The following is a 13,381-nucleotide window of genomic DNA, read 5'->3' on the forward strand; positions in this document are numbered from 1 at the left end:
TTGATGGCCTCTAGTTAAGCTCTTCCCCATAAGTGGAAACATTCTTTCTGTATCCACTCTATCAAAACCTTTCATAATTTTAAAGACCTCTATTAGGTCACGTTTCAGCCTGTGTTCAAGAGAAAAGAGACCCAGCCTGTTCATCCTTTCCTGATATGTATACACTCGCATTTCTAGTATCATCCTTTATAAATCTTCTCTGCACCCACTCCAATGCCTTTTATAATATGGTGGCCAGATCTGTAATCAGTACTCTGTGTGGTCTAACCAAGGTTCGATACAGCTTCAACATAACTTCACGACTTTTCAATTCTATACCTCTAGAAATAAACCCTAGTACTTGGTTTGCTTTTTTTACTGCCTCGATAACCTGTGTTGCAACCTTTAGCGATTTGTGTATTTGTACTCTGAGATCCCTTTGTTCCTCTACCCCACCTAGAGTCTCACCCTCCAAGTAATAACTGACTTCCCTATTCTTCCTACTAAAAAGTAATACATTACATATCTGTGTTGAATTTCATTTGCCAATTATATGGCTATTTTACAAGTTTATTAATGTCCTCCTGTAATTTGTTGTAGTCCTCCTAAATATTGGCTATCACCCCCAATTTGGTGTCATCTGCAAATTTAGAAATTATGTTTTTGATCGTGAACAACAGTGGTCCCAGCACTGATCCTTGTGGAACACCACTACCCACCTTCTGTCACTGTGAACAGCTACCTTTCACCCCTACTCTTTGCTTTCTGATTTGAAGCTAGCTAGCTATTCATTCTGCTACTTGTTCCCTGACTCCGCATTCTCTGACCTTGTTTATCAATCTATTATCGGATACCTTATCGAAGGCCTTTTGAAAAACTAGATAGATTACATCTACTGCATTACCATTGTCTACTTTCTCTGTAACCTCTTCAAATAATTCAATGAGGTTGGTCAAGCAAGGATTTCCCCTTTGAAATCCATGCTGACTATTCTTTATTATATTTTTGCTTTCTAGATGGTCTTCTATTTTCTCCTTTAGTAGGATTCCATTATTTTTCCTACCGCAATATTAAGCTGACTGATCTATAAATTCCTGGATATTTTCTATCCCCCTTCTTAAATATAGGTATTACGTCAGCTATCCGCACAACATCATTTTCCAATGAATTAATACATATGTGTAGTAAGGCTTCTGCTATCTCTTCCCTAGATTCTTTTAAAATGTGTGGATGCAATCCATCCGGACCAGGGATTTTATCCTCTTTGAAATTGATTAAGTAATTTAATATATCCCCTCTTTTTATTTTAAATGTACTTATCTCATTACTAATCCCATCAGCCAATGTCATGTCCACCTGTTTTATCTCTCTGGTAAATACTGAAGCAAAATAATTATTTAATATTTCTTCCATCTCTCTAACATTACCTGTGGTATTTTCCTGTCTATTCCTTAATGGCCCTATTCCCAACCCAACCTTCCTTTTTTATCGATGTGCCTGTAAAGTATTTTACGATTTTGTTTTATGTTCCTTGATAATTTACTGTCATAGTTCCTCTTTGCCTTCCTAATTATTCTGTCCTAATCTTTTCTTATTCTCCCTTATCATGCACTCCCCTGCTGTCAATGTACTTAATGTATGCCTCTTTCCTTATCCTCAATTGTTCCATTATGACTTTATTCATCCATGGAGTCTCATTAGTGTTTAGTTTTTTCCTTTTATTGGAATATATTGTCCCTGCACTCTGATGAACACCATTTTAAATATTTCCCATTATTGCTCTCCATAGTTTTTTTGCCAATATTGTTGCCCATTTTATTTTCCCAAGTTCTATTCTCAGCCTCTCAAAATCAGCTTTTCTCCAATCTATTACCCTGGTTTTCATCATAATTATCATCTTAAACATGTTATATTATGGACACTATTGCCTACATGTTCCCCTACTTTTACTTCTCTTACCTGCTCTTCTTCATTTCCCATTACCAGATCCAATAGCGAATCTTCCCTTGTTGGGCTTCTTGCACTTTGGTTTTGAAAGGAGTCCTGTACACATTGTAGGAACTACATTCCCTTATCCCTTTTACCCATCTTTTCTGACCAATTAATATCAGTGTAGTTGAAGTCCCCCATGATTATTATTCTATCTCCCCAATTTTTCCACATATTTCTTCCTCCACCATCCTTCCACTATTAGTTGGTCTGTATACTACACCTATTAGTGCAGTTGATTCTTTATTATCTTTTATCTTGATTCACATGGATTTTATTTTTGTCTTACTGACATTATGTTATCTCTAGTAAGTACAGTTACTCAAACTCACCTTTTTCCCTCGCTATCTTTTCTAAATATGTTACACCCTGAAATGTTTAATTCCCAGTCTTGATTTTTATTTAGCCATGCCTCAGTAATCTCTGCTATGTCTGGTTCCTTGCAATGCATGATTGCCATCTCCAGCTCCCCTGTTTTAATACTGACACTGTGTACATTGCTGTACTGACAGTTTAACTCATTTTTAATAGGATTTCCTTTCACTTTATGTTTAATCATATTTTTAGACTCCTGTTCTATAACTCTATTTATTCCCTTGTCTTCAATGTCCTCCCTTACTTTATTCTTTCCTATGCTCTCTTTTCCTGTTTTGTTTATATTTAGCTTGGTTATATTTCTTGTAACTGACTGCAAAAGCTTCAATAGAAATGTGAAGAGAAAAAGATTAGTGAAGCCAAATGTAGGTCCCTTGCAGTCAGAATCAGGTGAATTTATAATGGGGAACAAAGAAATGACAGACCAGTTGAACAAATACTTTGGTTTTATCTTCATGAAGGAAGATACAAATAACCTTCCGGAAATACTAGGGGACCGAGAGTCTAGAGAGAAGGAGGAACTGAAGGAAATCCTTATTAGGTGGGAAATTGTGTCAGGGAAATTGATGGGATTGAAGGCCAATAAATCCTCATGGCCTGATAGTCTGCATCCCAGAGTGCGTAAGGAAGTGGCCCGAGAAATAATGGATGCATTGGTGATCATTTTCCAACAGTCTATCGACTCTGGATCAGTTCCTATGGACTGGAGTGTAGCTAATGTAACACCACTTTTTAAAAAAGGAGGGAGAGAGAAAACGAGTCATTATAGACCGTTTAATTACGGTCTAAGTCAGCATAGATTTAGCCTGACATCAGTAGTGGGGAAAATATTAGAATCAATTATTAAAGATGAAATCGTAGCGCATTTGGAAAGCAGTGACAGGATTGGTCCAAGTCAGCATAGATTTAGGAAAGGGAAATCATGCTTGACAAATCTGGAGTTTTTTGAGGATGTAACTAGTAGAGTGGACAAGGGAGAACCACTGGATGTGGTGTATTTGGACTTTCAAAGGGCTTTTGACAAGGTCCCACACAAGAGATTGGTGTGCAAAATTAAAGCACATTGTATTGGGGGTAATGTATTGACGTAGATAGAGAACTGGTTGGCAGACAGGAAGCAGAGAGTCGGGAGAAACGGGTCCTTTTCAGAGCGCTGTATCTGACATGTTTACCAGTCAGCCACAAGGTTAATGCTGATGCTTGGTGACAAAGGATATGGCCTCGTCACCTGGCTGATGACCCCACTGTGTGACACCCACACCGAAGCCGAGAGGTGATACAAGAGTCACAGAGCAACTCGCAATATCATGGAGAAAACCATTGGAGTGCTGAAGCAGCGCGTCAGATGCCTGGACCACTCAGGAGGTGAGCTCAAATATCACCCTGCAGCAGGTAGCCAAATACGTGGTGGTGTGCTCCATGCTGCACAACTTGACTATCAGGAGGGGGCAAGAATTGCCTGATGAGTCTGACAGTCCACCTGACCAGAGAGAGGAAAAGAGAGATGAGGAGGCGGACGCTGACATCGGCCCAGACAATCAGGCTGATGCTGAAGCCATGCCTCCGCCCCCCCAGTAGACCGCATGAAAGGGCCCATGGTGGGCACAATAGCTGCAAGAGCCTTACGTCAGGAGCTCATCAATGATCATTTTGCCTGAAAGAACGTTGGTGTTATTTACAAGGCTGACACACTGCTGGGTGTGCAAGTGATACATAAATGGTGGGCATCACCTTGGTGATAGTTAAAGTTTAAGTTGATTGAAGTTAAGTGTAATTATACCCTTTGAAGTTTAGGAATCACCAGCGTGTAATGGTGCAGCTATCTGAGCAAATGCGCTATAAGGTTTTGTTAAATAAAAAATATTTAAACGGAACATTAGTCTGAAATCATCAGTATTTCTGTGCAAACCAACCCTTTCCCCCGCCCCCCTCCCCCCATACCCACCTCCAGCTTCTCCTTCCCACCTGTACTGCTTCCCCTTTCCCTCCTGACTTCAAGCTGCCTGGCCGAGGAGCTCCTCAGGCGATGCTTCATTGGGAGGGGGGGGGGGTGATGGCCGAAGCGCTGCTTGGACAGATACGGGAGAGGACGGTCCCGAGGTGGGACGTGCTCCGAGCCAGAAGCAAGATGTTGCTGCTGGCTCTCATGTATGGTTGGCAATCGGGGTGCAGTGTGACGCTCTGGGACGACTGGGAGCCCTCTGCCACAAGTGTTGCTGGCTACCAGCTCCAGGGCCGCCTCCATCCCTTCCGTGTTATATCTTATTTGTTGGACAAAAACTCGTTGCCCACTATGTTTTTAGTGCTTAGTAGACTTTTTGCGACTGGTGAATCTCCGTTGTGCCTCCCACAAAAGCAAGACAAGCACACACCACAGTCATACACGCTTTCAGTCCCTCTGAGCTTCATCTCTCTCTGTCTCCTCTTCTGCGCATGTCATTATTGTGTTCCGAACACAGATGAGGTTAAAGTATCAGTGACCTCAGTCTTCAATAAGACACTCCAGAGTGAGGAACAGGCCTTAGGGGCAGGCTTATATACAGTGCTCCCAAGGGATGCTGGGATCCCTTGGGACTTCAGGGGATTGAGCTCCCTGGTGGCGGAACATGGGAGTGCATGCTTTACAGATACACAACATCACTCCCCCCCCCCAAAGTCAAAGTGAAAACTATTTACAAGGTGAGGCAGTCGGGAGCCTTTCTTTCCCTGGTGGACCGCCTCGGTACAAATGTCTGTTCTGGTGTGTTGGCTGTGCCCTCGCTGGGCTGGCGAGTTGTTGGCCCTGCAGGGCTGCTGGGTGAGCATGGTCTTGCTGGGCTGTTGGGTGTGATGGGTTCGATTTCCTGGTCTGGCGTGGTGTCGTTTATCCTTTGGGTGTGTGTTGTGGGCTTGAAAAAGGTGGTGTCTGCTGTGGGTTGTTCAGGACAGCCTGTGAAACGCAGCCTCATTTGGTCCAGGTGCTTTCTGCCAATTTGTCCATTGTCTAGTTTGACTACAAACACCCTACTCCCTTCTTTAGCTATCACCGTGCCCGCGATCCATTTGGGATCATGTCCATAGTTTAGCACATATGCAGGGTCATTCAGATCAATTTGCCGTGACACACTGGCGCGACCATCGTTTATATTTTGTTGCTGCCGCCTGCTCTCTACCTGATCATACAGGTTGGGGTGAACCAGCGAGAGTCTGGTTTTAAGTGTCCTTTTCATGAGTAGGTCAGCCGGGGGCACCCCTGTGAGCGAGTGGGGTCTCGTGCGGTAGCTGAGCAGTACTCGGGACAGGAGGGTTTGGAGTGAACCTTCTGTGACTCGTTTAAGGCTCTGTTTGATGGTTTGTACTGTCCGCTCTGCTTGCCGATTGGAGGCTGGTTTAAACGGGGCTGAGGTGACATGTTTGACCCCATTGCGGGTCATGAATTCTTTAAATTCGGCACTGGTGAAACATGGCCCGTTGTCACTGACTAGTATGTCAGGCAGACCGTGGGTGGCAAACATGGCCCTCAGGCTTTCAATGGTGGCGGTGGCGGTACTTCCTGACATTATTTCAGATTCAATCCATTTTGAAAAAGCATCTACTACCACCAGGAACATTTTACCGAGAAATGGGCCTGCATAGTCGACATGGATCCTCGACCATGGTCTGGAGGGCCAGGACCACAAACTTAGTGGTGCCTCTCTGGGCGCGTTGCTCAACTGAGCACATACGCTGCATTGCCGTACACAGGACTCTAAGTCAGAGTCGATACCGGGCCACCACACGTGGGATCTGGCTATCGCTTTCATCATTACTATACCTGGGTGTGTGCTGTGGAGATCCGAGATGAACGTCTCCCTGCCCTTTTTTGGTAGCACTGCGCGGTTACCCGACAACAGGCAGTCTACCTGAAAGATCAGCTCATCCTTTCACCGTTGGAACGGCTTGATTAGCTCTTGCATTTCAACGGGGATGCTGGCCCAGCTCCCATGCAGTACACAGTTATTTACTATGGACAGCAGAGGATCTTGGCTGGTCCAAGTCCTAATCTGGCGGGCCGTGACAGATGATTTATCATTTTCAAATGCTTCCATGCCCATCAACAATTCTGCGGGCTGCGCCACCATCAACAAGTTTGCAGGCTGCGCCATTTCCACCCCCGTGGTGGGCAATGGTAGCCAATTGAGAGCATCCACACAGTTCTCGGTGTCTGGTCTGTGGCGGATAGTATAGTTATACGCTGATAGCGCGAGTGCCCAGCTTTGTATGCGGGCTGAGGCATCAGCATTTATTCCCTTGTTTTCAGTGAACAGGGATGTGAGGGGCTTGTGATCGGTTTCCAGCTCAAATTTGAGGCCAAACAGGTATTGATTCCTTTTCTTTACCCTGAACACACACGCTAATGCCTCTTTCTCAATCATGCTGTAGGCCGTCTCGGCCTTAGACAAGCTCCTGGAAGCATAGGCGACAGGTTGCAACTTCCCCGCAACGTTAGCTTGTTGTAACACACACCCGACTCCGTACAACGACGCATCACATGCTAGCACGAGTCTTTTACACAGGTTATACAATACAAGCAGCTTGTTGGTGCATAAAATGTTTCTGGCTTTCTCAAAAGCAATTACTTGGTTTTTACCCCATACCCAGTTCTCACCTTTACGCAATAACACATGTAGGGGCTCTAAAAGGGTGCTTAACCCCGATAGGAAGTTACCAAAATAGTTGAGGAGTCCCAGGAACGACTGCAGCTCCGTGACATTGTGTGGCCTGGGTGCATTCCTGATAGCCTCTGTCTTGGCGTCTGTGGGCCGAATGCCGTCCGCCGCGATCTTTCTCCCCAAAAACTCCACTTCTGTTGCCATGAAGATGCATTACGACCTCTTCAGTCACAGCCCTACGGGATCCAGTCGCTGGAGGACCTCCTCCAGGTTTTGTGGGTCCTTGGCGGTGTCCCGACCCGTGACCAATATAGCGTCCTGAAAGACCACCGTGTGTGGTACCGACTTGAGTAGACTCTCCATGTTTCTCTGGAAGATCGCTGCAGCCGAACGAATTCAAAATGGGCATCTGTTGTAGATGAACAGTCCCTTGTGCATGTTGATGCGGGTGAGGCCCTTCGAAGACTCCTCCAGCTCCTGCGTCATGTAGGCCGAAGTCAGGTCGAGCTTGGTGAACGTCTTGCCTCCTGCCAGCGTCACAAATAGGTCGTCTACCTTAGGTAGCGGGTATTGGTCCTGTAGCGAGAAACGATTAATAGTTACTTTATAATTGCCGCAAATCCTAACCATGCTATCATTTTTGAGTACTGGAATAATCGGGCTGGCCCACTCGCTGAATTCCACTGGGGAGATGATGCCCTCATGTTGCAGCCTGTCCAGCTCGATTTCCACTGTCTCCCTCATCATGTGAGGTATTTCTCGCGCCTTGTGGTGAATGGGTCATGTGTCTGGGACCAAGTGGATCCGTACCTTCGCCCAGGAAAAGTTTCCAATGCCTGGCTCAAAAAGGGAAGGGAATTTGTTAAGAACCTGGGTACCCGAGGCCTCATCGACATGTGATAGCGCTCGGATGTCATCCCAGTTCCAGCAGATTTTGCCCAGCCAGCTCCTTCCAAGCAGTGTGGCGCCATCCCCGGGACAATCCAGAGTGGCAATTCGTGCACCGTGCCCTCGCAGGTGACCTTGACCATGGCGCTGCCCAGGACAGTGATAAGCTCTTTGGTGTACATTCTCAGTTTCATGTGGATGGGGCTCAGGGCTGGTCTGAATACTTTGTTGCACCACAGTCTCTCAAACATCTTTTTACTCATGATGGATTGGCTAGCGCCAGTGTCCAGTTCCATGGCTATGGGTAAGCCATTCAATTTTACGTTTCACATTATAGGTGGACATTTTGTCGAAAATGTGTGCACCCCATGTACTTCAGCATCTACTTCCTCTGAGACTTGAAATTGCTTTGATCCACCGTGGATCTTCCTTTGCCACGTGGTGGTTAGCAGGTTTTGCAGAGCTTACAGCTTGTTTGCAAGCTTGTTGGAGGTGCCCCATTGTTCCACAGCTCTTGCAAACATACCCTTTGAAGCAGCATGAATGAGCTGAATGGAAGCCTCCACAATGCCAGCAAGGTGTGAATTGCCTTGCATTTATCCTTTGTTGGGGACTCTGAGTCATCTGTGTCACCTGAGGCCTGCTGGCAGTTGCAAACTCGTGGGTTCTGCCCTGTACATTTCTGCTCGCAAACACAGTTCCAGTTAATTTATGAACATTGCTAGCACTTGTGTGCTGAGAGATTTATTTGGTGTTATCACTGGTGGACATAAACGCCTGTGCCATCGCAATGGCCTTACTGAGGGTCGGTGTCTCTACAGTCAGAAGTTTTCATAGGATGATCTCGTGGCCAATGCCCAGTGCAAAAAAGTCTCTGAGCATTTGCTCCAGGGAGCCATCAAACTCACATTGTCCTGCAAGTCACCTTAGCTCGGCGACGTAGCTCGCCACTTCCTGACCTTCAGATAGCTGGCACGTGTAGAACTGATACCTCGCCATCAGCACGCTCTCCCTTGGGTTAAGATGCTCCTGAACCAGTGTACACAGCTCCTCATATGACTTATCTGTGGGTTTCATCAGAGCCAGAAGATTCTTCATGAGGCTGTAGGTCGGTGCCCCGCAGACTGTGAGGAGGATCGCTCTCCTTTTTGCAGCGCTTCTTTCTCCGTCCAGCTCATTGGTCTAGCCAGTCAACATAGGCTTCCCAGTCCTCACCCTCCGAGAACTTCTCTAGGATGCCCACAGTTTGCTGCATCTTTGCATTGGATTCGTATTCTCGTCGCCAGTTATTGTGTTCTTAACAAAGATGAGGCTGCACACAGGGAGGTTAAAGTAACACTGAACATCAATAATATGCTCCTACACTGGATTACACCATAAGACTCATCTGCTGTGTCTCTGATTCTGCTGCTAGAGAATTTTAAAGTAACTTTGCTGATCTATAGACCCTTCCCCCACTGCTGCTGTTTCTCTGTTGAGTTGGGTGAGTCCTTCAAAGATTCAAGTAGTCTTTAATTTGCTTGCAAGGGAGTGTCGAGTCTGCAGTCAACCTGTTGCTGAGCTGTTCTCACTCGCTCTCTCTGAACAAAGAAAACACAGGGTTTCTATACAGTTCCTTGGCCTATAATGGCCGGACATTCAATACATGAGACATTACATTGATTTGAATTGTCAAAACCCTTGTCACTCAAAGTAAACGTACGATACTGACCTCACTGTGTCCCAAGAGTTCATTAGCAAATTGGAATGTTGTCTTATCTCGCCTTGACCAGATAGAGTTTTTCCAATGTGTCACTTTTGATCCGTTGCTCTGTTTAGCTGCCCCTCTGGGCTTCCTGTGGTTCACAGTTTGGCCTCCTTTAATTGTCCTCAGGTTACACAGCTTGTAACAATTAATCATTCTGACATGTTATTTCCCTTTAAACACCTTTAGAAAATTGATCACTACAAAAGCCTATCTCAACTCGCTTTAGTTCCGAGATCCATTCTTAACCCTTTAATTATAACAGAGCTCGATGGCCCCACTTCAAGACTCATCTGCTGTGTCTCTGATTCTGCTGCTGGAGAATTTTAAAGTAACTTTGGCGATCTATAGACTCTTCCACCGCTGCTGCTGTTTCTTTGCTGAGCTGGGTGAATAATTCTGCTGGTTTTTCAGCTCTGTTGGTTGCTGGCTAGTGGGGTACATTTCACCACCACTTCTGATCTATGGTGACCTCTAACTTTGCCATCATCTTTCTGCACTGCAACCAATTCTGCACATCTTCTGGATTCTCATTCCCACAGAATCGCCTCCATCCTCCAATTCTCTATCCTTCAAATAGCTTCTGGATTTCACTCGTCTGGTATACCTGTCTCCGAACTTAGACAACAGTTCATCAATGCTCCATGCTGACTCCACCCTACCTGCATTAACTTTCTCCCTCCACGGGACCTCTGTCTTTAACTCTGGACTCCTTCTTAATGTCTCCTATCTATTTCAACGATATTTTCACTGGCGTTTAAATTTAACAGGACATGCATAGGTTTCTCGGGCTTCCTAAAATTCACCCTTGAAACCAAAGCGAGAAGACTGACCAACAATTCATGGGACTTCATGCACACAACAGCAATAAATACTGAGTGCTCACATCTGCTTTCTTATCTCCCACTGAGAAAGCATCGGTTGAGATTACTTGTGAGAGGCTAATCTGTGCACTTTGGAGGTATTAAGACTCAAGATTAGGATGGGTGGTGCCATGGCTGCCCCAGATTGGATGAGAAGCAAGATGACCAACATCAGCAGCAACAGCCTGCTGTGGAGAGATCGGCAGGTGATCAGCAGGGAGGGGAGCAGCAGAGGGGTCGAGGTTACAGGAGACACTACCCACAAAAGAGAGTGTACAGGCAGTGGCTCAGCTTCCTTGACCTCTCAGAAGAGCAGTGTTTCCGGAGGCTCAGAATGTCAGATGGTTGCAGACACCTGTACCCTCCTGGAAGAAGACCTGCTATCTGCTGGACATGGTGACCAAAACTGTACACAATACTCCAGGTGTGGTCTCATCAGGGCCCTATATAATTGCTATAAGACATCTTTACTCTTATACTCAAATCCTCTTGTAATAAAGGCCAACATACCACTTGCTTTCTTAATTGCTTGCTGTACCTGTACGTTAATTTTCAATGATTTGTGTTCAAGGACACCTAGGTCCCTCTGAACACCAACGTTTCCCAATCCCTCACCATTTTAAAAAGTACTCTGCTTTTCTATTTTTCCTACCAAAGTGGATAACTTCACATTTTTCCACATTATATTCCATTGCTATGTTCTTGCCCACTCCCTTGACCTGTTGCTATCTCCTTGAAGTCTCTTTGCATCCTCCTCGCAACTTGCATTTCCATCTAGCTTTGTATCATCAGCAAACTTGGATACATTGCATTTGGTCTCCTCATCCAAGTCATTGATATAAGATTGTGAATGGCTGAGACCTAAGCACTGAGCCTTGTGGTACCCCACTGGTTACTGTCTGCCAGCCCGAAAATGACCCATTTATTCCTACTTTGTTTTCTGTCCATTAACCAATCCTCAATCCACGCTGGTATATTATCCCCAATCCCTAGAGCCTAACCCTGACCTGCGAGAGAACAGCTCTGCAGGTCGGGAAGTATAAGAGCAGGAGCGGCGTACCACTTCAACCTCCAGTGCGAGCTGCTCCAAGTATGCGACGATTTTGAGATGGGCAACTGGGTGACCTCATCAAAACCCTGATCACTATTTTGGAGCATGGCCAGGAGCATCAGCAGGGTTCAGGTACAGAGGAGTGGGAAGGTCGGGGCGGATGAGCAGCGAGTGTTTGTGGCGAGATACCGTGAATGTTTATGGCGGAGGAGTGGTGAGAGATCGTGGCGGAGGTGCGACAGATGAGGGTAGGGGGCCCAGAAGAGCTAAGGGCCCAGGGGCAGCATGGGCCAGGCCACACTGCGATATATGTGCGCACTCAGTCCGTGTAGCAGAGCAGGTCTCCAGTCGTCCTGGTTAATCCTTGCTACTGGATAAAGACCTAGCTCAGTTAAGCCCGTGTGGTGGCTGATGTGCAACGGTCACCACACATTAAAATAATTTACGCGCAGGCATCTTCCACCCAATTGGAGTTCAGGACTGGAACATCGGGTCCTTCATTGAAATACCTGTGAACTCGTGGAAGCAAGTCATCCTCGTTCAAGGGACCGCCTATGATGATGATCTATTCCCTGTTACTACCAGCAAATATGTATCCCAGTAATTGCTACATAACCAGGCTTATGTAACTTGAGTTTTTATGTGTCCATTCACCAACAGCTTCCCTTTGTGCCTGTCTTGGTAGCTTCCGAAGAGCCCATCGGGCCACTCATCTCTGCCTTTTCATGAACAGCAACCCCAACTGTCCTATCCTACTCTCTCGCCAAATTTTGCGTCGGTAGCTAATCTTGCCAATCTCCTCCCTGTCCAACTTATCCCGCCCAGTGATTAACCTATGGTCTCTGGCAGTGGATCAGCCATTACCAACCGACTCCGTATCTCCCTCCAGAATGTCTGTTGACTTGTGAACCAGGCCCTTGCCATCCATAAGCTTATCGCGGATCAGTGCATCGACATCATGAGCATTATAGAAACCTAGCTGAGCAGTAATGGCACCTTACCACGAAATGAAGCCTCCCTACCTGACTATACCTTCCACCACTTGCCCCACCCAGACCACCCAGTGGCGGGGTGGCTATCATCACCAAATCACACCTCAGTCTGTCCCCCTACTCATCTGGCTCATTCTTCTCAAATCATTCAATGGTTACATCATATCTTGTCCATGAGACACCTCCTCTCCCTTGACCCTATTCCCACTAAGCTGTTGACCACCCAACTTCCTTTTCTGGCTCCCATGTTAGCTGATATTATTAACGGTTCTCTCTCATCAGGTACTGTACCCCTCTCCTTCAAATTTGCTGGCATTAACCTTTTCCTCAAAAAAACTAACCCTTGACCCTTCCGTCCTTGCAAACTGCCATAACCTCCAAAGTCCTTGAACGTGTTGTCGCCTCCCAAATCTGGGCACATCTTTCCAGGAACTCCATGTTTGTTTCCCTCCAATCTGGTTTCCGCCCCAGCCACAGTACCAAAACAGCTCTCATCACAATCACAATGACTTGACTTTGTGACTGTGACAAATATAAACTATCATGCTCATCCTTCTTGACTTGTCTGCAACCTTTGACATGATTGATCACTCCAACCTCCTCCAACGTCTCTCCAATCTTGTCCATTCTTATCTACGTAATTGTAGCCAGAGAATCATCTGCAATGGCTTCTCTTCCCAATCCCGCACCATTACATCTGGTGTCCCCCAAGGATCTATTCTTGGTCCCCTCCTATTTCTCATCTATATGCTGCCCCTCGATGACATCATCTGTAAAGACAGCATCAGTTTCCACATGTAAGCTGACAACAGCCAGCTCTACCTCACCACCACTTCTCTCAACCCCTCCACTGTCTCTAAATTGTCAGA

This window comes from Pristiophorus japonicus, chromosome 10 (genome assembly GCF_044704955.1).
Source record: "Pristiophorus japonicus isolate sPriJap1 chromosome 10, sPriJap1.hap1, whole genome shotgun sequence".
NCBI classification, from domain to species: domain Eukaryota; kingdom Metazoa; phylum Chordata; class Chondrichthyes; family Pristiophoridae; genus Pristiophorus; species Pristiophorus japonicus.